Below are 27,632 nucleotides of genomic sequence, written 5' to 3' on the forward strand. Positions count from 1 at the left end.
TTGTTCATATATATCATTGTGTTTACATTGTTCATATAGTTAAAACTCAAATTCTGTATCTTATATTGAATAAAATGACATTTAAGTGCAGTGTGAATTAGAGGTACTGTAAATAATGTATACAAGCACATAACACATATTTAATAATTATTTCAGGAACACAGCCCAGTCCCTCCAAGCAGTAGAGCCTTCCAATTCCTGCAAAATAGTCCAACAGAAGCGGCTCAAATGGCCTCCAGCTAAGAGCCAGTCAGCGTGGTCACAGTTTGACACTGACATGTACAAGGTCCTGGGAACCACTAGTAAGGGTGGAGTAGACCAGCAGCTCGAGACCATGACTGCAATCATTGTCAACTATGCAGCTGAGAGGTTTGGCCACATCGAGAGGAGCAACACCAAGTCCAGCAACACTGAACCGCAGACCCAACACAGATCCATGAAGTGTGTCAGGAACTTCGAAGCCTCAAACAACGGCATAAGGTGGCTAGCAAAGACAAGAAGCGACCGCTTATCAAGCTTTTCAACATCTTGAGGAAGACGCTCCTGACGCTGCGCAGAGCAGAGTGGCACCAAAGGTGGGGGAAGGAAAGAGCAAGAAAGCGTGCCGCTTTCACCTTCAACCTTTTCACTTTCTCCAAGAAGGTCCTGGGGGACAAGCGCAGCAGCAGCTTAGGCTGCTCAGCTGAAGAGGTAAACTCCTTTCTGCACAACACCTGAGCGACCCAGAGAGAGAACTGGAGCTACAGCCACAGAGAGCCCTCATAAGTCCACAACCCTTATCAGTGGATTCTGCTCTGAGGGAGCCCACCTGGAAAGAGGTTCAGGAAGTGGTAAAAGGAGCCAGAACAGATTCATCCCCAGGCCCTAGTGGAGTCCCATACACTGTGTACAAACGCTGCCCGCAACTCCTTCGTCACCTATGGAAGATCCTGAGGATGATCTGGCGCAGGGGAAAAGTTGCTAACCAATGATGGTGCACAGCGGGTGTGTGGATCCCTAAGGAAGAGGACTCCAAGGACATCAGTCAGTTTCGAACCATCTCGCTGCTAAGCGTCGAAGGCAAGATTTTTTCAGCATCTTGTTACGACGACTAACGGAGTTCCTTCTGAAGAACAGCTACATTGACACCTTTATTCAGAAGGGTGGAATCCTTGGCGTGCCTGGCTGCTTGGAACACACTGGTGTCGTAACACAACTCCTCAGGGAGGCACGTGAGGGGAAAGAGGACCTCACAGTGCTATGGCTTGATCTTGCCAACGCATATTGCTCCATCCCCCAGAAGCTTGTTGAGCTTGCCCTCCACCGACATCATGTTCCTAGCAAAGTTTCAGACCTGATTCTGGATTACTACAGTAACTTCAGGCTAAGATTTACCGCTGGATCAAGCACATCAGATTGGCATAGGCTTGAGAAAGGCATTATAACCGGCTGCACCATCTCAGTCATTCTTTTCGCCTTCGCCATGAACATCATAGTCAAGTCAGCGGAGGTAGAGTGCAGTTGCCCCTTGACAACATCAGGAGTATGCCAGCCACCAATCAGAGCCTTCATGGACGACCTGACTGTCACCACTACGTCCGTACCAGGGAGCAGGTGGATTATTCAAGGCCTAGAGAAGCTCATCACTTGGGCTCAAATTACTTTTAAGCCAGCAAAATCAAGGTCTCTAGTGCTCAAGAGAGGGAAAGTAGTGGATAGGTTCCGCTTCTCATTGGCTGGAGCCACCATCCCATCCATCACAGAAAAGCCAGTCAAGAGCCTCGGGAAGTACTTTGACTGTAGCCTCATAGACTCTGCCTCCATCCAGGGAACTAGCAAATAAATTGAGGACTGGCTCAGCCGGGTTGACAAGACTGGTCTGCCAGGGAGGTTCAAGGCCTGGATTTACCACTGCTAGTGTACACAGTGCCTACAACAACAGTCGAGGGCATGGAGAGAAAGATCAGCAGCTACCTGCGAAAATGGCTCGGTCTACCACACAGCCTAAGCAGCTCTGCTCTGTATGGCACCAGCAACATACTGCAGCTCCCAATCAGTGGCCTCACTGAAGAGTTCATGGTGTCCAGAACACGGGCAGCATTGCAATACAGAGAATCCAAAGATCCAAAGGTAGCGTCAGCTGGTATCCAGGTGCAAACAGGCAGGGAATGGAATGCAGGCAAAGTCACAGATGTGACTGAGTCACGGCTCAGACCGAAGACACTGGTGGGGTCCATAGCAACAGGGCGTGCAGGCATTGGCTACTTTTCGTCAACCAGAGTTGACAAGGCCCAGGGCAAGGAGCATCATCATCTGATCCAGGAGGAAGTGCGGGCAGGCATGGAGGAAGTACGAGCAAGCACGATGGTAGGAATGGGGCAGCAAGGCGCTTGGACTAAATGGGAAAATGTTCTGCAATGGAAAATCACCTGGTCCAACATCTGGAAAGCAGACTTCCATCGAATCAGGTTCTTAGTCCAGGCTGTGTATGATGTCCTCCTAAGCCCAGCAAACCTCCATGTCTGGGGTAAAACGGAGACACCATTCTTCCCCCGCTGCTCAGGGTGGGGCTCCCTGGATTACGTACTAAGCAGCTGCCCAAAAGCTTTTGGAGGCGGGCGCTATCGATGGCGTCACGACCAGGTGCTTAGGGCAGTCGCTGACAGCATCGCCACTGCCATTAACACCAGCAAAGGCCACCACAAGCCAAAAACCATCGCATTCCACAGAGCTGGAGAGAAGCCCAACATACCACCATGGGCAAAGTCCAGCCTCCTCAACTCCGCCAACGACCGGCAACTGGAAGTGGACCTGGGCAGGCAACTGAAGGTCCCTTCTAGGATTACATCAACCATGCTCAGCCCAGACATGGTCATTGTCTCAGATTCCACCAAGCAGCTAATTATTCTGGAGCTAACTGTGCCTTGAGAAGAACGCATGGATGAGGCCAATGAGAGGAAGCATGCCAAGTACCAGGAGCTGGAGGAAGAGTGTAAGAGGCAAGGCTGGATAACAGTATGTGAGCCTCTGGAGGTGGGCTGTCGGGGATTTGCAGGGCGGTCACTCTGCAGAGTGCTCACTCGGCTAGGACTTGTCGGGGAGACAAAACGCAAGGCTATCAGATACGCAACTGAAGCCGCAGAGAAAGCCACAAGGTGGCATTGGATTAAGAGGGCAGAACCGTGGGGAAACGCTGTTGGGACATAGGCTGGGGATTGATCACCGGGTCGCTCGACTGAGGGGGTTTGATGTTGAAAGATTCGAAACCCCCGATGAACCCAGGAAACAACATCACTGACGATGTGTCCCAGCGCATCCGCAGCACGTATCTTTCACCTTAACATCAAAACATTCAAAAGGGTCATTTTCTGTAGACTTTGGCCATTTCCAGGTGTGGTTGTGTAACCAGTTCCTCCGAGACATCTAATCTGATTGCTTTCAAACTTCACCCAGACACACGGAGGATGCAACCTTTGGTTTAGCTTTTCATTATAAGCGAAACATGGCGACCAAGATGATCCTTCTCAAAAAGTCACAACTTTAGAGCAGGGATCTCAAATGCAGCTAGTTAGCCTGTAAAAAAAAAAAAGGGACCAGAATTTTACCATAAAATGTATGGTGGTTTTTACACCAACTTACTGTTAATTGAAAAACTGTTGTTTTTACGTAAAAATTCTGGTGACTGAGCTAGCAGTTGTTGTTTTTTTAACTATGAAATATATGGCCATTATTTACAGTCTGTTACTATAAATTGGAAAATGGTATTTTTACCGCCAAATTCTGTCAACTGAGCTAATACTTGTTTCACTGTACAAACCTTTATGTCTGATTTTCTTTTTATCAATGCACCCGACCATCCATCCATCCATCCATCCATCCATCTTCTTCCGCTTATCCGAGGTCGGGTCGCGGGGGCAGCAGCTTAAGCAGAGAAGCCCAGACTTCCCTCTCCCCAGCCACTTCGTCCAGCTTCTCCCGGGGGATCCCGAGGCGTTCCCAGGCCAGCCGGGAGAGATAGTCTTCCCAGCGTGTCCTGGGTCTTCCCCGTGGCCTCCTACCGGTCGGACGTGCCCGAAACACCATCCTAGGGAGGCGTTCGGGTGGCATCCTGACCAGATGCCCGAACCACCTCATCTGGCTCCTCTCGATGTGGAGGAGCAGCGGCTTTACTTTGAGCTCCCCCCGAATGACAGAGCTTCTCACCCTATCTCTAAGGGAGAGCCCCGCCACTTGGCGGAGGAAACTCATTTCGGCCGCTTGTACCCGTGATCTTGTCCTTTCGGTCATGACCCAAAGCTCATGACCATAGGTGAGGATGGGAACGTAGATCGACCGGTAAATCGAGAGCTTTGCCTTCCGGCTCAGCTCCTTCTTCATCACAACGGATCGATACAGCGTCCGCATTACTGAAGATGCCGCACCGATCCGCCTGTCGATCTCACGATACACTCTTCCCCCACTCGTGAACAAGACTCCGAGGTACTTGAACTCCTCCACTTGGGGCAAGATCTCCTCCCCAACCCGGAGATGGCACTCCACCCTTTTCCGGGAGAGAACCATGGACTTGGACTTGGAGGTGCTGATTCCCATCCCAGTCGCTTCACACTCGGCTGCGAACCGATCCAGCGAGAGCTGAAGATCTTGGCCAGAGGAAGCCATCAGGACCACATCATCTGCAAATAGCAGAGACCTAATCCTGCAGCCACCAAACCAGATACCCTCAACGCCCTGACTGCGTCTAGAAATTCTGTCCATAAAGGTTATGAACAGAATCGGTGACAAAGGGCAGCCTTGGCGGAGTCCAACCCTCACTGGAAACGTGTCCGACTTACTGCCGGCAATGCGGACCAAGCTCTGGCACTGATTATACAGGGAGCGAACTGCCACAATAAGACAGTCCGTTACCCCATACTCTCTGAGCACTCCCCAGAGGACTTCCCGGGGTACACGGTCGAATGCCTTCTCCAAGTCCACAAAGCACATGTAGACTGGTTGGGCAAACTCCCATGCACCCTCAAGGACCCTGCCGAGAGTATAGAGCTGGTCCACAGTTCCACGACCAGGACGAAAACCACACTGTTCCTCCTGAATCCGAGGTTCGACTATCCGGCGTAGCCTCCTCTCCAGTACACCTGAATAGACCTTACCGGGAAGGCTCTTGTTTGAAAACACTGAATCCTGTTTATCACTTAGCCTAATGTTTTATTACCGCCTGTGGCAAATGTTTTATATATCAATGACTTATATGTGTAGAGGTGCAGGACATAGTTAGCATGTTTGTTCCTAGAGCCAACACACATCTTGGAACAAGATATGCTATGCTGCTCCATGGTCTTGGAATAACTCACAGAGGCGACTTGAACTCATCATTTTAGGGGAATTTCAGGTCATTTTTAAGGATCCAGAAACTGTTTCTATTAGGCATCGTATTTGTTTTGAAATTATTTTTACTGAAACATTTTACACATTATCGGGGGCGGTACCTCTGGATTGGCAGACCGGGGTGGTGGTTCCTCTCTTTAAAAAGGGGAACCGGAGGGTGTGCTCTAACTATCGTGGGATCACACTCCTCAGCCTTCCCGGTAAGGTCTATTCAGGTGTACTGGAGAGGAGGCTACGCCGGATAGTCGAACCTCGGATTCAGGAGGAACAGTGTGGTTTTCGTCCTGGTCGTGGAACTGTGGACCAGCTCTATACTCTCGGCAGGGTCCTTGAGGGTGCATGGGAGTTTGCCCAACCAGTCTACATGTGCTTTGTGGACTTGGAGAAGGCATTCGACCGTGTCCCTCGGGAAGTCCTGTGGGGAGTGCTCAGAGAGTATGGGGTATCGGACTGTCTGATTGTGGCAGTCCGCTCCCTGTATGCTCAGTGCCAGAGCTTGGTCCGCATTGCCGGCAGTAAGTCGGACACGTTTCCAGTGAGGGTTGGACTCCGCCAGGGCTGCCCTTTGTCACCGATTCTGTTCATAACTTTTATGGACAGAATTTCTAGGCGCAGTCAAGGCGTTGAGGGGATCTGGTTTGGTGGCTGCAGGATTAGGTCTCTGCTTTTTGCAGATGATGTGGTCCTGATGGCTTCATCTGGCCAGGATCTTCAGCTCTCGCTGGATCGGTTCGCAGCCGAGTGTGAAGCGACTGGGATGAGAATCAGCACCTCCAAATCCGAGTCCATGGTTCTCGCCCGGAAAAGGGTGGAGTGCCATCTCCGGGTTGGGGAGGAGATCTTGCCCCAAGTGGAGGAGTTCAAGTACCTCGGAGTCTTGTTCACGAGTGAGGGAAGAGTGGATCGTGAGATCGACAGGCGGGTCGGTGCAGCGTCTTCAGTAATGCGGACGCTGTATCGATCCGTTGTGGTGAAGAAGGAGCTGAGCCGGAAGGCAAAGCTCTCAATTTACCGGTCGATCTACGTTCCCATCCTCACCTATGGTCATGAGCTTTGGGTTATGACCGAAAGGACAAGATCACGGGTACAAGCGGCCGAAATGAGTTTCCTCCGCCGGGTGGCGGGGCTCTCCCTTAGAGATAGGGTGAGAAGCTCTGCCATCCGGGGGGAGCTCAAAGTAAAGCCGCTGCTCCTCCACATCGAGAGGAGCCAGATGAGGTGGTTCGGGCATCTGGTCAGGATGCCACCCGAACGCCTCCCTAGGGAGGTGTTTAGGGCACGTCCGACCGGTAGGAGGCCGCGGGGAAGACCCAGGACACGTTGGGAAGACTATGTCTCCCGGCTGGCCTGGGAACGCCTCGGGGTCCCACAGGAAGAGCTGGACAAAGTGGCTGGGGAGAGGGAAGTCTGGGCTTCCCTGCTTAGGCTGCTGCCCCCGCGACCCGACCTCGGATAAGCGGAAGAAGATGGATGGATGGATGGCATTTTACACATTGTTTTTATGTTAATATATGCAAGCCATTTGCTGCTGTTTTTCTTGTTATATGTAATTCTGTAACTTTGTTTTGTTGTTCTCTTGGCTAGCTCACTAGACTTTAGGTTTTGACCTTCTTAAATAAAGGATATTGATTGATGTTCAAATAGCAATTAGGTTGGTAAATCCAGTGTTTCAAATGTGTTATTTCCATTCGAGCGTGAGGTGCACTTTGATTTATGCAAAAGTGAAGAAGAAAGAGAAGAGGAGGCAGGAAAATATCCCAATAACAAAAGGTGGGCGTCGTTAGCGACAGATGAATTGAAAGTGAAAACAAATATGAAGGATCAAGCTCAGAGCACATCTTTCTGAGTATCGGCGCTAGGAAGCCTTCAAAGAAAGGTTGAGTCAACGCATTATCGCCACTTTTCAAGGCTGTAATCAAATAAGGGGAAGCGGACAAACACCTCGTGGTGGATGCTTTTCACACACTTTGGAAAAGAAGGATTGGGCATTTACAACAACAAGGTGCCCGAGTCAAGGTTTTCCTTCTCGTTTTGTCTAAACCTGCTTTTTTTCTCTCCCTTCCCTTTTGGGGCGGAGGGCGAGTTGGGGGCGAAAGGTGCGAGTCCCTCACACGAGTCTGGCAAACATGGAGAGAATGAGCCGGCGTTCCTTTTCAGCGCGTGAATGCAAGGTGAGGAGCAGCAGTGGGCCTGACATGCTCCCAATTACACAACTTCAATACAACATGTTGCAACTGCCGCCTACGCTGACACAAACATGCACTTTGAAATCTACAACAAGTCGAATTCAAATCAAAACAAACAACCAGCGGAAATTCCAGGCTACGTTTTTCAAACGGTTTGGCTGATTACAGGTTTTTGTTCGCTGACGGCCATCAAGCAAATAGTTCACTAAACACATCCAAATACACTAAAATGGTGCGTTGTTTGTGCTACGGCAGGTGCTGCTGGGGAAATGCCTACAAGTGTTTCCTGCTGTTTAAAGCTTTGAACAGGAAGTACAAGTGCCATTCCATCTTCTAATCTTCCACAGCGTTTCTACTCGTATTGATACTTCATTTGTCACTCCAAGCAACGTTTGTAAGTTTTACAATAGAACTAAAACAATTCTTACTTACTAAAGCGTCCTCAGTGGCAAGGCCCCGGGGGTAGATGAGACCCGCCCGGAGTTCCTTAAGGCTCTGGATGCTGTGGGGCTGTCTTGGTTGACAAGACTCTGCAGCATCGCGTGGACATCGGGGGCGGTACCACTGGATTGGCAGACCGGGGTGGTGGTTCCTCTCTTTAAGAAGGGAAACCGGAGGGTGTGTTCTAACTATCGTGGGATCACACTACTCAGCCTTCCCGGTAAGGTCTATTCAGGTGTACTGGAGAGGAGGCTACGCCGGATAGTCGAACCTCGGATTCAGGAGGAACAGTGTGGTTTTCGTCCTGGTCGTGGAACTGTGGACCAGCTCTATACTCTCGGCAGGGTTCTTGAGGGTGCATGGGAGTTTGCCCAACCAGTCTACATGTGTTTTGTGGACTTGGAGAAGGCATTCGACCGTGTCCCTCGGGAAGTCCTGTGGGGAGTGCTCAGAGAGTATGGGGTATCGGACTGTCTGATTTTGGCGGTCCGCTCCCTGTATGATCAGTGTCAGAGCTTAGTCCGCATTGCCGGCAGTAAGTCGGACACGTTTCCAGTGAGGGTTGGACTCCGCCAAGGCTGCCCTTTGTCACCGATTCTGTTCATAACTTTTATGGACAGAATTTCTAGGCGCAGTCAAGGCGTTGAGGGGATCTGGTTTGGTGGCTACAGGATTAGGTATTTGTGGTCCTGATGGCTTCATCTGGCCAGGATCTCCAGCTCTCGCTGGATCGGTTCGCAGCCGAGTGTGAAGCGACTGGGATGAGAATCAGCACCTCCAAGTCCGAGTCCATGGTTCTCGCCCGGAAAAGGGTAGAATGCCATCTTCGGGTTGGGGAGGAGACCCTGCCCCAAGTGGAGGAGTTCAAGTACCTCGGAGTCTTGTTCACGAGTGAGGGAAGAGTGGATCGTGAGATCGACAGGCGGATCGGTGCGGCGTCTTCAGTAATGCGGACGCTGTATCGATCCGTTGTGGTGAAGAAGGAGCTGAGCCGGAAGGCAAAGCTCTCAATTTACCGGTCGATCTACGTTCCCATCCTCACCTATGGTCATGAGCTTTGGGTTATGACCGAAAGGACAAGATCACGGGTACAAGCGGCCGAAATGAGTTTCCTCCGCCGGGTGGCGGGGCTCTCCCTTAGAGATAGGGTGAGAAGCTCTGTCATCCGGGGGGAGCTCAAAGTAAAGCCGCTGCTCCTCCACATGGAGAGGAGCCAGATGAGGTGGTTCGGGCATCTGGTCAGGATGCCACCCGAACGCCTCCCTGGGGAGGTGTTTAGGGCACGTCCGACCGGTAGGAGGCCACGGGGAAGACCCAGGACACGCTGGGAAGACTATGTCTCCCGGCTGGCCTGGGAACGCCTCGGGATCCCCCGGGAGGAGCTGGACGAAGTGGCTGGGGAGAGGGAAGTCTGGGCTTCCCTGCTTAGGCTGCTGCCCCCGCGACCCGACCTCGGATAAGCGGAAGAAGATGGATGGATGGATGGGGATGGAGATGTGTGTATTTTCTGTCAGTTTGTTGAGGAGTGTCAAGTCACCTCCTCTTGGAGTCGTGGCAACAGACGCAGGTGATCGCTGGCGAGGTGAGGAGAACTGCAGGGGAACCCCTACTGGGCACACACACACACACACACACACACACACACACACACACACACACACACACACACACACACACACACACACACACACACACACACACGTGTCAGACACGGCCCTGCAGTGGCACCTTTGACACTAAGCTTCCAGAAGCAGGAAGTCTGGCTCATCCCCGCTAACACAGACTGGCAGGTGAGGCTAAGCAGCATCTCTTTCTTTCCTTCACTCCCCCCCAACTATTTCAGTTTCATGTATCCATCTGTTTCATTCTCCCCCCCCTTCTCTTCTCTTCTCTTCTCTTCTCTTCCCTTCTCTTCTCTTCTCTTCCCTTCCCTCGCCTCTCGGTGGCTGCGGGCTGCAGGTTGAACTCATCTGTCAGGATCAGAAAAGGGCTGGAGTGACGGCAGACTCCTGTTCCGGCAAGATAAACAGCAGCGCAGATCAGAAATATTCTCCCTGGGAACACACACGTTCATGCACGCACACCCACGCACACACACACACACACACACACACACACGTGTGTGTGAGCACAAAGGCGTCGCATCGAGGGTGTTAGCGCCTTGTCAGCTTAGTTAAAAAAAAAGTGCAGCATTCCAAATTCAGGAGGCATCTTGTTATTTATTTACAAAAGTTTTAGACGCGGTGAAAAAGGGAGAAAAATAACTTGGCAGTGACCGCGCAAAGACGGCGATATAGATCTTCAGAGAAGTGAAACAACAACAAAAAGATCTTCAAGAGAGGGGAAAACAATCTTCACAAGTGCAAGCAAAAAAAAAAATTTTTGGAAGTGAAAAAAATATTTTAAAAACGTCAGAAGTGGAAAAAATATATTCGGAAGTGGAAAAAATATCTTCAGAAATAAAATAAAAATATCTTCAGTGTCACACCGCCGTGAGGGAAGTCTTGTCTTGGTTTTTTCTGTCTTGTGATTTACATGTTTTATTTTGAAAAGCAACTCCTCTTGTTTCAGATCACGGGTCCTTCCTCTTGTGTCACCAGTCTGACGTCATTCCTGACCCTTGATTGTTTCCACCTGTTTCCCATTACCCTCATGTTCTTTATAAGCCCAAGCCTCCCCTTGTTCTGGGCCAGATTGTCTCGAGCTTTCGTGCCTGTCTTGCGTTCCATGTTCATGTCCATGCCTTGCCTTGTCCCACGTCTACGTCCTTGCTTCCAGAATATCCCACGCTGTAATTTTGAATTAACTTTTTTTTTTGTTATTCTACCTTTTTCTACCGCAGTGGTGAGTTATAATTTTTCCTTAAAGAATTTTTCCTCAAAGTTTGTTGAGTGATTTTTTGTTTACATTGATTAGAGTAGTTAAGTTTTATAGTCTTTATTTTCTTCCTCCTGTTGGAGCGTTTTTTTGTTAAAGTTTTTTCATAACAGATACGGTGCTAATTATATCGTCCTTATTTTTGTATTTCCTCCTTTTTGGAGTGATTTTCGGTTTTTCCCTTTTGGAACATTTTGTCGATAGTATTTTGTATTTCATAGTATTTGAATTTACTCGGCTCTGGAGGCTTAAAGAGTTTTTCAAAATAAAAGCTTTATTTGGAATCACCTCTCTGCATCTGAGTCCCTTCCTCCGTCCAAGCCTGACATTCAGGAAAAAATAAATAACGATCTTTAGAAGTGAAAAATGTTTTTTTTTTAGAAGTGTAAGAAAAGATCTTCAAAAGTGAAAAACAAAGATCTTCAGTAGTGAAAAAAAAAATCTTTAGAAGTGAAAAAAAAAGATCAGATGTGAAAAAAAACGATATTTAGAAGTGGGGAAAAAAAAGTAAACGATCTTCAAAAGCAAAAAATACACGATCTTCAGAAATGAAAAATAAACGATCTTCAGAAGAAAAGAAGAAAAAAAAAAGATCTTTAGAATTGGAAATAAAAAGATCTTCAAAAGCGAAAAGTAAAAGATCTTCAAAAACAAAAAATACTATTGTGACTATAACAATCTACAAGGTTAATGTAGGTTGCTTCTCTTTCTCCCCCTCCATTTTTCTGCATTCTTTCGTATCTCAAGTTATCATTACGTATATGTATTGTTGCATTTAAACAACTGTATTGTTGATAATAAAGGTAAATTATTGGTATTGTTCATTATCAATAGCGCTATTTCTATTGGTATTTGTATTGATCCATTTGTAGTGTAATAATGCTCATTGTCATTTCTGTATTATTTTTTATTTTTCGCTAACTGCTTATTTGCTATTACTTTTACCATCATATTAGTACATGTCATATTTGCTGATGTTGCTCTATTGTTGTTGTTGTTTGCTGTTGTTGTTTTTGTCTCTCTGTCTAATCCCCCTCTTGTCCCCACAATTTCCCCCTCTGTCTTCTTTTTTTTTTCTCTTTCTATCCCCTCCTGCTCCGGCCCGGCTGCACTAAATGATAGAAATAAAATAAAAATATCTTCAGGAAAAAATAAATAACGATCTTTAGAAGTGAAAAATGTTTTTTTTTTTAGAAGTGTAAGAAAAGATCTTCAAAAGTGAAAAACAAAGATCTTCAGTAGTGAAAAAAAAAATCTTTAGAAGTGAAAAAAAAAAGATCAGATGTGAAAAAAAACGATATTTAGAAGTGGGGAAAAAAAGTAAACTATCTTCAAAAGCAAAAAAATACACGATCTTCAGAAGTGAAAAAAAAAAAAAATCTTAAGAAGTGAAAAATAAACTGTCACGTTCAAACACTGAGGACATCTATTAAACAAGACAAAAGGCAAGGAATCAAACAGAGACAGAATTCAATTTGGACTCAATTGAGGAGAGACATGGCCACTGCAGTCTCTGTACAGTCCTGCACCACGCTCTGACGAAGAAGGTTTTCGTCTCCTCTTTTATTCAAATGTTCAATGTTCACGCACCAACACATGTCACAGCAGAAATAGGAAGTATGTAAAACAGTCTTTGTTTTCGGTCTCATTGAAGTCCAAGAAGAGGATGTCTCGGGCTGGGCTCTTCCTGGATCCAGCCGGGGCAGGTGTTGGAGGACAATGGATAACCCCTCCCGTCTCCTGACCACAGTTGCTTCAAAAGGGCAGCGGGTCGTAAATAGCGTTGACTTCAAAGAGAGTTCGTTTAACACTTCAAAGAGAGTTCCTCTGGAAGTTGAGCAGATCCTGCCATCTGTCCGTGTTGAAATCACAGTGGAGTTTTACGAGCCTTCTTCCTCTTGTTAGGCCTCGAAAGACAGCATTCATCTTCTCATCAGGAACATAATGTAATATAATGTTTCTTTTGTGATAACTTACAAACAATTATTCCAACATAAACGATCTTCAGAAGAAAAGAAGAAAAAAAGAAGATCTTTAGAATTGGAAATAAAAAGATCTTCAAAAGCGAAAAGTAAACGATCTTCAAAAGCAAAAAATACACCATCCATCCATCCATCTTCTTCCGCTTATCCGAGGTCGGGTCGCGGGGGCAGCAGCCTAAGCAGGGAAGCCCAGACTTCCCTCTCCCCAGCCACTTCATCCAGTTCCTCCCGGGGGACCCCGAGGCGTTCCCAGGCCAGCCGGGAGACATAGTCTTCCCAACGTGTCCTGGGTCTTCCCCGCGGCCTCCTACCGGTCGGACGTGCCCTAAACACCTCCCTAGGGAGGCGTTTGGGTGGCATCCTGATCAGATGCCCGAACCACCTCATCTGGCTCCTCTCGATGTGGAGGAGCAGCGGCTTTACTTTGAGCTCCTCCCGGATGGCAGAGCTTCTCACCCTATCTCTAAGGGAGAGCCCTGCTACCCGGCGGAGGAAACTCATTTCGGCCGCTTGTACCCGTGATCTTGTCCTTTCGGTCATAACCCAAAGCTCATGACCATAGGTGAGGATGGGAACGTAGATCAACCGGTAAATTGAGAGCTTTGCCTTCCGGCTCAGCTCCTTCTTCACCACAACGGACCGATACAGCGTCCGCATTACTGAAGACGCCGCACCGATCCGCCTGTCGATCTCACGATCCACTCTTCCCTCACTCGTGAACAAGACTCCGAGGTACTTGAACTCCTCCACTTGGGGCAAGATCTCCTGCCCAACCCGGAGATGGCACTCCACCCTTTTCCGGGCGAGAACCATGGACTCGGACTTGGAGGTGCTGATTCTCATCCCAGTCGCTTCACACTCAGCTGCGAACCGATCCAGTGAGAGCTGAAGATCCTGGCCAGATGAAGCCATCAGGACCACATCATCTGCAAAAAGCAGAGACCTAATCCTGCAGCCACCAAACCAGATCCCCTCAACGCCTTGACTGCGCCTAGAAATTCTGTCCATAAAAGTTATGAACAGAATCGGTGACAAAGGGCAGCCTTGGCGGAGTCCAACCCTCACCGGAAACGTGTCCGACTTACTGCCGGCAATGCGAACCAAGCTCTGACACTAATCATACAGGGAGCGGACTGCCACAATCAGACAGTCCGATACCCCATACTCTCTGAGCACTCCCCACAGGACTTCCCGAGGGACACGGTCGAATGCCTTCTCCAAGTCCACAAAACACATGTAGACTGGTTGGGCAAACTCCCATGCACCCTCAAGGACCCTGCCGAGAGTATAGAGCTGGTCCACAGTTCCACGACCAGGACGAAAACCACACTGTTCCTCCTGAATCCGAGGTTCGACTATCCGGCGTAGCCTCCTCTCCAGTACACCTGAATAGACCTTACCGGGAAGGCTGAGGAGTGTGATCCCACGATAGTTAGAACACACCCTCCGGTTCCCCTTCTTAAAGAGAGGAACCACCACTCCGGTCTGCCAATCCAGAGGTACTGCCCCCGATGTCCACGCGATGCTGCAGAGTCTTGTCAACCAAGACAGCCCTACAGCATCCAGAGCCTTAAGGAACTCCGGGCGGATCTCATCTATCCCCGGAGCCTTGCCACCGAGGAGCTTTTTAACTACCTCAGCAACCTCAGCCCCAGAAATAGGAGAGCCCGAATACCGAATACACGATCTTCAAAAGTGAAAAAAAAAAAATCTTCAGAAGTAAAAAAAGAAGATGTTCAGAAGTGAAAAAAGAAGATCTTCAGAAGTGAATAAGAAGATGTTCAGAAGTGAAAAAGAAGTGAAACATTTGTGGAAGAGTCTCCATTGACTTTGAGTGAATATGTGAAGTGTGCCAAGATTCCATTTGATGTTTGCAGCCTGCAGAGCAAGTGGGAGAGCAGGAAAACACACAATGAGACGGGAGGAAAAGAACATTAGCAAAGGTGATGCCAAGTTCGGGATCTGCCAGCCCGAGGTGAGCGCAGTGTTGCATTGTGGGTGTCAGGTATGTCTATCTGAGCGCTCCAACATGTGCTCTTTCTGCTGGCCCGGATAACAAATCATTCCCTACAGCGCCTTCTGCTATTCCCCTTAATAACATTTGGAGATGCTAAGCTTGTAAATGAGCGAATCTGGACCGAGGAGATATTATTTATGCTTGTCTCCCGTCCTGAAAGACTCGTCTTGATGGGTAAATTGTCTTTCATTCTTGGAGGAAGCCTTTTTTTTCTCCCTTGCTTCCTTGGCCCCAGCGTGAGATGAGATTAATCCCTTGACAACCTTTGCGGGCGCACTTCAAAACTGCTCCCAAATGTCAGCGGCGGAGATTTGCAGAAGGGGAGGAAACAAGCGGCGCTCAAAAACCAGGACACGTCCAACACTTCCAGTCTTTTCTCTCCTTTTAAAGACACAACCTGGCGGCACACACACACCTTGCATCCACCTGGGAGAAACCTTATCACTGACACCTGCAAATACTTCAGCTTTGTAGTACACACACCTTGCATCCACCTGGGAGAAACCTTATCACTGACACCTGCATATTAGTGATGGGTTGATGAGGCGTCATGAAGCGTTTCGACACATTGCAAAACTGTATTGATACTGTGTCGATACTGTGTCACTAAATACTGACATCTGCTGGACATTAAAAATCCCTACAGGCAACCTATGGACCGACTCAACTGACACTGATTTTATGACCTAGTACAGGGGTCACCAACCTTTTTGAAACCAAAAACTACTTCTTGGGTACTGATTAATGCGAAAGGCTACTAGTTTGATACACTATTAAATAAATAAATATATAGTCATTTGTAAGTTACACGTAAGTGTGATTTAAACAAGAATAGCTAAATAAATAAATTTATATATATATATATAAAAAAATGGGTATTTCTGTCTGTCATTCCATCATACATTTTTTTTTTCCTTTTACGGAAGGTTTTTTGTAGAGGATAAATGATGAAAAAAACCCACTTAATTGAACGGTTTAAAAGAGGAAAAAACACGAAAAAATTTAAAATAAAATTTTGAAACATAGTTTATCTTCAATTTCGACTCTTTTTATAATTCAGAATTCAACAGACAAAAAAGAAGAGAAAAACTAGCTTATTTGAATCTTTTTGAAAAAATTAAAAAAAGAATTTATGGAACATCATTAGTCATTTTTCCTGATTAAGATACATTTTAGAATTTTGATGACATGTTTTAAATTGGTTAAAATCCAATCTGCACTTTGTTAGAATATTAAACAAATGGGACCAAGCTATATTTCTAACAAAGACGAATCAGTATTTCTTCTAGATTTTCCAGAACAAAATTTTTAAAAGAAATTCAAAATACTTTGAAATAAGATTTAAATTTGATTCTACAGATTTTCTAGATTTGCCAGAATTTTTTTTTTGAATTTTAATCATAGTAAATTTGAAGAAATATTTCACAAATATTCTTCGTCGAAAAAACAGAAGCTAAAATATTTATTATTCTTTACAATAAAAAAATAAATAAATTTACTTGAACATTGATTTAAATTGTCAGGAAAGAAGAGGAAGAAATTTAAAAGCTAAAAAGGTATATTTGTTTACAAATCCTAAAATCCTTTTTAAGGTTGTATTTTTTAGCTCTAAAATTGTATTTCTAAAAGTAATAAGAAGCAAATTAAAAAATAAATGAATTTATTTAAACAAGTGAAGACCCATCCATCCATCCATCTTCTACCGCTTATTCCAAGTGAAGACCAAGTCTTTAAAATATTTTCTTGGATTTTCAAATTCTATTTGAGTTTTGTCTCTTTTAGAATTAAAAATGTCGAGCAAAGCGAGACCAGCTTGCTAGTAAATAAATACAATTTAAAAAATAGAGGCAGCTCACTGGTAAGTGCTGCTATTTGAGCTATTTTTAGAACAGGCCAGCGGGCGACTCATCTGGTCCTTACGGGCTACCTGGTGCCCGCGGGCACCGCGTTGGTGACCCCTGCCCTAGTATATACAATAATATAAACCAAGTCATCGTATTTCATTTAGGATTATTTCATATCTTCATTTAAATAAAAATATATTTTTATCTTTTTTAGATACAGTCAATAAATAATGTGAACATGTATCATAACATGGAAATCTAAGAGAACGTGTTGTGGATGATTGTGGACTGGGAATTTTTTTTAATTTTATTTTTTTACACATTTTTATAAAAAAAAAAGAAGTTTTTTTTATTACATTTTAGACGATTTCTCTTCTTAGTTATTATTTCTCCGGCTGTAGAAAAGACCCGCTCACAGGGCACAGAGGAGGCGTCAGTGCGACACAGTTGGCGTATCGGTCACGTGACCAAAACAGCTCATGATCGGTCACGTGACTTTCTAAAAGCGGTACGCGCACCGACACAGGGTTTTGCTCTATGAGCTCGACGCATGCGCCGATGCATCGGTGTTGCCGGACACATCACTACTGCATATACTTCAGCTTTGTAGTCCACACACCTTGCATCCACCTGGGAGAAACCTTATCACTGCTACATGCATATACTTCAGCTTTGTCGTACACACACCTTGCATCCACCTGGGAGAAACCTTATCACTGACACCTGCATATACTTCAGCTTTGTAGTCCACACACCTTGCATCCAACTGGGAGAAACCTTATCACTGCTACATGCATATACTTCAGCTTTGTCGTACACACACCTTGCATCCACCTGGGAGAAACCTTATCACTGACACCTGCATATACTTCAGCTTTGTAGTCCACACACCTTGCATCCACCTGGGAGAAACCTTATCACTGCTACATGCATATACTTCAGCTTTGTCGTACACACACCTTGCATCCACCTGGGAGAAACCTTATCACTGACACCTGCATATACTTCAGCTCTGCAGTACACACATTTTGCATCCACCCGTGTTACACCTGGGAGAAACCTTATCACTGACACCTGCATATACTTCAGCTCTGTAGTGGGGCTGACAACAACAAATGATTTTTTCGAATGAATCGCAATTCTTATAACGATTCTTAATAAGTAAAAAAAATAAAAAATGGATTGTTGCTTTTAAATCTGTCCTGTCCAGCCACTCAGACAAATCATTATGTAGATGTAGATGATCTATATCTGCTGTACACATTTACTTTAGGAAAGAGAAGTGTTAGATACGTCTCTTGTTGTCTTATTTGTATTTGACTTTATTAAATGTTTGGGTGGAATTGTTACCCCCAAGAATGGAATGGAATCGTGATTGACAGCCCTGCTGCATACCCACTAGTACCCACTGTCACTGACTGCATACCCACTAGCATCCACTGGAACTGACTGTGTACCCACTAATACCCACTGGAACTGACTGTATACCCACGAGGACCCACTGGAACTGACTGCATACCCACTAGCACCCACTGGAACTGACTGTATACCCACTAATACCCACTGGAACTGACTACATACCCACTAGCATCCACTGGAACTGACTGCATACCCACTATCACACACTGGAACTGACTGCATACCCACTAACACCCACTGGAACTGACTGTATACCCACTAGCATCCACTGGAACTGACTGCATACCCACTAGCATCCACTGGAACTGACTGCATACCCACTAGCACCCACTGGAACTGACTGTATACCCACTAGCACCTACTGGAACTGACTGCATACCTACTATCACACACTGGAACTGACTGCATACCCACTAGCACCCACTGTCACTGACTGCATACCCACTAGCACCCACTGGAACTGACTGCATACCCACTAGCACCCACTGGAACTGACTGTGTACCCACTAGCACCCACTGGAACTGACTGTATACCCACTAGCACCCACTGGAACTGACTGCATACCCACTAGCACCCACTGTCACTGACTGCATACCCACTAGCACCCACTGGAACTGACTGCATACCCACTAGCACCCACTGGAACTGACTGCATACCCACTAGCACCCACTGGAACTGACTGCATACCCACTAGCACCAACTGGAACTGACTGCATTCCCACTAGCACCCACTGGAACTGACTGCATACCCACTATCACACACTGGAACTGACTGCATACACACTAGCATCCACTGGAACTGACTGCATACCCACTAGCACCCACTGGAACTGACTGTGTACCCACTAGCACCCACTGGAACTGACTGCATACCCACTAGCACCTACTGGAACTGACTGCATACCCACTAGCACCTACTGGAACTGACTGCATACCCACTATAACACACTGGAACTGACTGCATACCCACTAGCACCCACTGGAACTGACTGCATACCCACTAGTACCCACTGGAACTGACTGCATACCCACTAGCACCCACTGTCACTGACTGCATACCCACTAGCATCCACTGGAACTGACTGCATACCCACTAGCACCCACTGGAACTGACTGTGTACCCACTAATACCCACTGGAACTGACTGTATACCCACTAGTACCCACTGGAACTGACTGTATACCCACGAGGACCCACTGGAACTGACTGTATACCCACTAATACCCACTGGAACTGACTACATACCCACTAGCATCCACTGGAACTGACTGCATACCCACTATCACACACTGGAACTGACTGCATACCCACTAGCACCCACTGGAACTGACTGTATACCCACTAGCACCCACTGGAACTGACTGCATACCGACTAGCACCCACTGGAACTGACTGCATACCCACTAGCATCCACTGGAACTGACTGCATACCCACTAGCACCCACTGGAACTGACTGCATACCCACTAGCACCTACTGGAACTGACTGCATACCCACTAGCACCCACTGGAACTGACTGTGTACCCAATAGCACCCACTGGAACTGACTGCATACCCACTAGCACCCACTGGAACTGACTGTGTACCCACTAGCACCCACTGGAACTGACTGTATACCCACTAGCACCTACTGGAACTGACTGCATACCCACTAGCACCTACTGGAACTGACTGCATACCCACTATCACACACTGGAACTGACTGCATACCCACTAGCACCCACTGGAACTGACTGCATACCCACTAGCATCCACTGGAACTGACTGCATACCCACTAGCACCCACTGGAACTGACTGCATACCCACTAGCATCCACTGGAACTGACTGCATACCCACTAGCACCCACTGGAACTGACTGTATACCCACTAGTACCCACTGGAACTGACTGCATACCCACTAGTACCCACTGGAACTGACTGTATACCCACGAGGACCCACTGGAACTGACTGCATACCCACTAGCACCCATTGGAACTGACTGCATACCCACTAGTAACCACTGGAACTGACTGCATACCCACTAACACCCACTGTCACTGACTGCATACCCACTAACACCCACTGGAACTGACTGCATACCCACTAGCACCCACTGGAACTGACTGTGTACCCACTAATACACACTGGAATTGACTGCATACCCACTAGCACCCACTGGAACTGACTGCATACCCACTAGCATCCACTGGAACTGACTGCATACCCACTAGCACCCACTGGAACTGACTGTATACCCGCTGAAACTGACTGCATACCCACTAGCACCCACTGGAACTGACTGTATACCCACTAGCACCCACTGGAACTGACTGCATACCCACTAGCACCCACTGGAACTGACTACATACCCACTAGCATCCACTGGAACAGACTGCATACCCACTAGCACCTACTGGAACTGACTGCATACCCACAAGCACCCACTGGAACTGACTGTATACCCACTAATACCCACTGGAACTGACTACATACCCACTAGCATCCACTGGAACTGACTGCATACCCACTATCACACACTGGAACTGACTGCATACCCACTAGCACCCACTGGAACTGACTGCATACCCACTAGCATCCACTGGAACTGACTGCATACCCACTAGCACCCACTGGAACTGACTGCATACCCACTAGCATCCACTGGAACTGACTGCATACCCACTAGCACCCACTGGAACTGACTGTATACCCACTAGTACCCACTGGAACTGACTGCATACCCACTAGTACCCACTGGAACTGACTGTATACCCACGAGGACCCACTGGAACTGACTGCATACCCACTAGCACCCATTGGAACTGACTGCATACCCACTAGTAACCACTGGAACTGACTGCATACCCACTAACACCCACTGTCACTGACTGCATACCCACTAACACCCACTGGAACTGACTGCATACCCACTAGCACCCACTGGAACTGACTGCATACCCACTAGCATCCACTGGAACTGACTGCATACCCACTAGCACCCACTGGAACTGACTGTATACCCGCTGGAACTGACTGCATACCCACTAGCATCCACTGGAACTGACTGTATACCCACTAACACCTACTGGAACTGACTGCATACCCACTATCACACACTGGAACTGACTGCATACCCACTAGCACCTACTGGAACTGACTGCATACCCACTAGCACCCACTGGAACTGACTGCATACCCACTAGCATCCACTGGAACTGACTGCATACCCACTAGCACTCACTGGAACTGACTGCATACCCACTAGCACCCACTGTCACTGACTGCATACCCACTAGCACCCACTGGAACTGACTGCATACCCACTAGCACCCACTGGAACTGACTGCATACCCACTATCACACACTGGAACTGACTGCATACCCACTAGCAACCACTGGAACTGACTGCATACCCACTAGCACCCACTGGAACTGACTGTGTACCCACTAGCACCCACTGGAACTGACTGTGTACCCACTAGCACCCACTGGAACTGACTGTATACCCACTAGCACCTACTGGAACTGACTGCATACCCACTAGCACCTACTGGAACTGACTGCATACCCACTATCACACACTGGAACTGACTGCATACCCACTAGCACCCACTGGAACTGACTGCATACCCACTAGCATCCACTGGAGCTGACTGCATACCCACTAGCACCCACTGGAACTGACTGCATACCCACTAGCATCCACTGGAACTGACTGCATACCCACTAGCACCCACTGGAACTGACTGTGTACCCACTAGCACCCACTGGAACTGACTGCATACCCACTAGCACCTACTGGAACTGACTGCATACCCACTAGTACCCACTGGAACTGACTGCATACCCACTAGCACCCACTGGAACTGACTGTATACCCACTAGCACCCACTGGAACTGACTGTATACCCACTAGCACCTACTGGAACTGACTGCATACCCACAAGCACCCACTGGAACTGACTGTGTACCCACTAGCACCCACTGGAACTGACTGTATACCCACTAGCACCTACTGGAACTGACTGCATACCCACTAGCACCTACTGGAACTGACTGCATACCCACTATCACACACTGGAACTGACTGCATACCCACTAGCACCCACTGGAACTGACTGCATACCCACTAGCATCCACTGGAACTGACTGCATACCCACTAGCACCCACTGGAACTGACTGCATACCCACTAGCATCCACTGGAACTGACTGCATACCCACTAGCATCCACTGGAACTGACTGTATACCCACTAGCACCCACTGGAACTGACTACATACCCACTAGCATCCACTGGAACTGACTGCATACTCACTAGCACCCACTGGAACTGACTGTGTACCCACTAGCACCCACTGGAACTGACTGCATACCCACTAGCACCTACTGGAACTGACTGCATACCCACTATCACACACTGGAACTGACTGCATACCCACTAGCACCCACTGGAACTGACTGCATACCCACTAGCATCCACTGGAACTGACTGCATACCCACTAGCACCCACTGGAACTGACTGTATACCCACTAATACCCACTGGAACTGACTACATACCCACTAGCACCCACTGGAACTGACTGCATACCCACTAGCATCCACTGGAACTGACTGCATACCCACTAGCATCCACTGGAACTGACTGTATACCCACTAACACCTACTGGAACTGACTGCATACCCACTAGCAGCCACTGGAACTGACTGCATACCCACTAGCACCCACTGGAACTGACTGTATACCCACTAGCACCTACTGGAACTGACTGCATACCCACTATCACACACTGGAACTGACTGCATACCCACTAGCACCCACTGGAACTGACTGCATACCCACTAGCACCCACTAAAACTGACTGCATACCCACTAGCACCCACTGGAACTGACTGCATACCCACTAGTACCCACTGGAACTGACTGCATACCCACTAGCACCCACTGGAACTGACTGCATACCCACTAGCATCCACTGGAACTGACTGCATACCCACTAGCACCCACTGGAACTGACTGTATACCCACTAGTACCCACTGGAACTGACTGTATACCCACTAATACCCACTGGAACTGACTACATACCCACTAGCACCCACTGGAACTGACTGTATACCCACTAGCACCCACTGGAACTGACTGCATACCCACTATCACCCACTGGAACTGACTGTATACCCACTAGCACCTACTGGAACTGACTGCATACCCACTAGCACCCACTGTCACTGACTGCATACCCACTAGCATCCACTGGAACTGACTGCATACACACTAGCACCCACTGGAACTGACTGTGTACTCACTAATACCCACTGGAACTGACTGTATACCCACGAGGACCCACTGGAACTGACTGCATACCCACTAGCATCCACTGGAACTGACTGCATACCCACTAGCACCCACTGGAACTGACTGCATACCCACTAGCAACCACTGGAACTGACTGTGTACCCACTAGCACCCACTGGAACTGACTGCATACCCACTAGCACCCACTGTCACTGACTGCATACCCACTAGCATCCACTGGAACTGACTGCATACCCACTAGCACCCACTGGAACTGACTGTGTACCCACTAATACCCACTGGAACTGACTGTATACCCACGAATACCCACTGGAACTGACTACATACCCACTAGCACCCACTGTCACTGACTGCATACCCACTAGCATCCACTGGAACTGACTGCATACCCACTAGCACCCACTGGAACTGACTGTGTACCCACTAATACCCACTGGAACTGAATGTATACCCACGAGGACCCACTGTAACTGACTGCATACCCACTAGCACCCACTGGAACTGACTGTATACCCACTAGCACCCACTGGAACTGACTGTATACCCACTAGCACCTACTGGAACTGACTGCATACCCACTAGCACCTACTGGAACTGACTGCATACCCACTATCACCCACTGGAACTGACTGTGTACCCACTAGCACCCACTGGAACTGACTGTGTACCCACTAGCACCCACTGGAACTGACTGTGTACCCACTAATACCCACTGGAACTGACTGCATACCCACTAGCACCCACTGGAACTGACTACATACCCACTAGCATCCACTGGAACTGACTGCATACCCACTAGCACCCACTGGAACTGACTGCATACCCATTAGCACCCACTGGAACTGACTGTATACCCACTAATACCCACTGGAACTGACTACATACCCACTAGCATCCACTGGAACTGACTGTATACCCACTAGCATCCACTGGAACTGACTGCATACCCACTAGCACCCACTGGAACTGACTGTATACCCACTAGTACCCACTGGAACTGACTGTGTACCCACTAATACCCACTGGAACTGACTGTATACCCACGAGGACCCACTGGAACTGACTGCATGCCCACTAGCACCCACTGGAACTGACTGCATACCCACTAGCACCCACTGTCACTGACTGCATACCCACTAGCACCTACTGGAACTGACTGCATACCCACTAGCACCTACTGGAACTGACTGCATACCCACTATCACACACTGGAACTGACTGCATACCCACTAGCACCCACTGTCACTGACTGCATACCCACTAGCACCCACTGGAACTGACTGCATACCCACTAGCACCCACTGGAACTGACTGTGTACCCACTAGCACCCACTGGAACTGACTGTATACCCACTAGCACCTACTGGAACTGACTGCATACCCACTAGCACCTACTGGAACTGACTGCATACCCACTATCACACACTGGAACTGACTGCATACCCACTAGCACCCACTGGAACTGACTGCATACCCACTAGCATCCACTGGAACTGACTGCATACCCACTAGCACCCACTGCAACTGACTGCATACCCACTAGCACCCACTGGAACTGACTGCATACCCACTAGCATCCACTGGAACTGACTGCATACCCACTAGCACCCACTGGAACTGACTGTATACCCACTAGTACCCACTGGAACTGACTGCATACCCACTAGTACCCACTGGAACTGACTGTATACCCACGAGGACCCACTGGAACTGACTGCATACCCACTAGCACCCATTGGAACTGACTACATACCCACTAGCACCCACTGGAACTGACTGTGTACCCACTAATACCCACTGGAACTGACTGTATACCCATGAGGACCCACTGGAACTGACTGTGTACCCACTAGCATCCACTGGAACTGACTGCATACCCACTAGCACCTATTGGAACTGACTGCATACCCACTAGCACCCACTGGAACTGACTGCATACCCACTAGCATCCACTGGAACTGACTGCATACCCACTAGCACCCACTGGAACTGACTGCATACCCACTAGCATCCACTGGAACTGACTGTATACCCACTAGTACCCACTGGAACTGACTGCATACCCACTAGCACCTATTGGAACTGACTGCATACCCACTAGCACCTACTGGAACTGACTGTATACCCACTAGTACCCACTGGAACTGACTGCATACCCACTAGCACCCACTGGAACTGACTGTATACCCACTAGCACCCACTGGAACTGACTGTATACCCACTAGCACCTACTGGAACTGACTGCATACCCACAAGCACCCACTGGAACTGACTGTGTACCCAGTAGCACCCACTGTCACTGACTGCATACCCACTAGCATCCACTGGAACTGACTGTATACCCACTAGTACACACTGGAACTGACTGCATACCCACTAGCACCTATTGGAACTGACTGCATACCCACTAGCACCTACTGGAACTGACTGCATACCCACTAGCACCCACTGTCACTGACTGCATACCCACTAGCACCCACTGTCACTGACTGCATACCCACTAGCACCCACTGGAACTGACTGCATACCCACTAGTACCCACTGGAACTGACTGCATACCCACTAGCACCCACTGGAACTGACTGCATACCCACTAGCACCCACTGTCACTGACTGCATACCCACTAGCATCCACTGGAACTGACTGCATACCCACTAGCACCCACTGGAACTGACTGTGTACCCACTAATACCCACTGGAACTGACTGTATACCCACTAGTACCCACTGGAACTGACTGCATACCCACTAGCACCCATTGGAACTGACTGTATACCCACTAGCACCCACTGGAACTGACTACATACCCACTAGCACCCACTGTCACTGACTGCATACCCACTAGCACCCACTGGAACTGACTGTGTACCCACTAGCACCCACTGGAACTGACTGTATACCCACTAGCACCCACTGGAACTGACTGTGTACCCACTGGAACTGACTGTATACCCACGAGGACCCACTGGAACTGACTGTATACCCACTAATACCCACTGGAACTGACTACATACCCACTAGCATCCACTGGAACTGACTGCATACCCACTAGCACCTACTGGAACTGACTGTATACCCACTAATACCCACTGGAACTGACTACATACCCACTAGCACCCACTGGAACTGACTGCATACCCACTATCACACACTGGAACTGACTGCATACCCACCGACAATATCAAACAAACAGAAGAAGTCTGGAGCAAAAAAAAGTCTTAATTTTCTTAAGCGCCAAAAATATGACTAAAGTAGTGAAGCTGTATTTTCACTCGCACTTTTTGACAGCTTAGTGAAACATATTCATCATTACTATTCATTATTAATTTAATTAGAGTGTATTTATTTTAACGCAGTATATTTGATTAGTATTTATTTTGTAATCAGCCTGACCTGAGCCTTGATAGTAATACTTGTGATGAACACATGCTTGCATATCATGTGGATAAGTTTATCCTGTTAAAATGTAAGTAGGTTTGATATAAGGGTTTTAAGAAACCCTGGTCTAGTTCATAGGTGTCATGTTTTTTTATGTGACCGCCAAAGCCAGGAAATAATGTGAGTCAATTAGGCATATTATCGTTATTCATTTATGTATTTCAATGTTGAAAAAGTATGTTGGGGAGAGCTGGACCAAGTAACTGGGGAGAGGGAAGTGTGGGGCTTCCCTGCTTAGGCTGCTGCCCCCGCGACCCCACTTCAGATAAGCGGAAAAAGATGGATGGATGCTGGGATTGTCCCATCAGTTGGTTGGTAAACAATGAGTGTAGAGTCAGTGTCTCTGAGATATTGCAGGCTTTTCTCTGGGATTGTTGTTGACTTCTCCAACAAGTTGCAGCCAAATGTCCCCAGGTGATGCAGGGAGACATTTGATTGCTGCTAGGAAACATTCCATTGGGGATTGTTGGAATTTTGGCGACATAGTGAAGTCCTGGAGGCACTGATTAATATCACGACACAATCCTCCGAGGCCTGACGGGACTGCGATGCCACCCACCACAAAAAAGGATTGTGACACCTTGTTCTCGGTAGTCAAGTTTGAGCGACTATCTAATATCTGACGTCTTTGTTTACCTGAGCGTTTTAGCCTTTTTTGTGAGATCTATTTATCTGTGTAGATCTTCATTAGCTATATACAATTTCATAAAATGTTCACTTTAATTTTATAATTTCTGCACTGAATTTTTATACTGTTTATTTTAA

The 27,632-nt window shown here is 47.7% G+C and overlaps 1 pseudogene; it reads left to right on the forward strand.

Annotated features, from left to right (window-relative positions):
* Positions 1-334: 334 nt before the first annotated feature.
* LOC140679812 (uncharacterized) lies at positions 335-3,198 on the forward strand (annotated as a pseudogene).
* Positions 3,199-27,632: the final 24,434 nt, after the last annotated feature.

This window comes from Nerophis lumbriciformis, linkage group LG25 (assembly GCF_033978685.3).
Source record: "Nerophis lumbriciformis linkage group LG25, RoL_Nlum_v2.1, whole genome shotgun sequence".
In the NCBI taxonomy this organism is placed as follows: Eukaryota; Metazoa; Chordata; class Actinopteri; order Syngnathiformes; family Syngnathidae; genus Nerophis; species Nerophis lumbriciformis.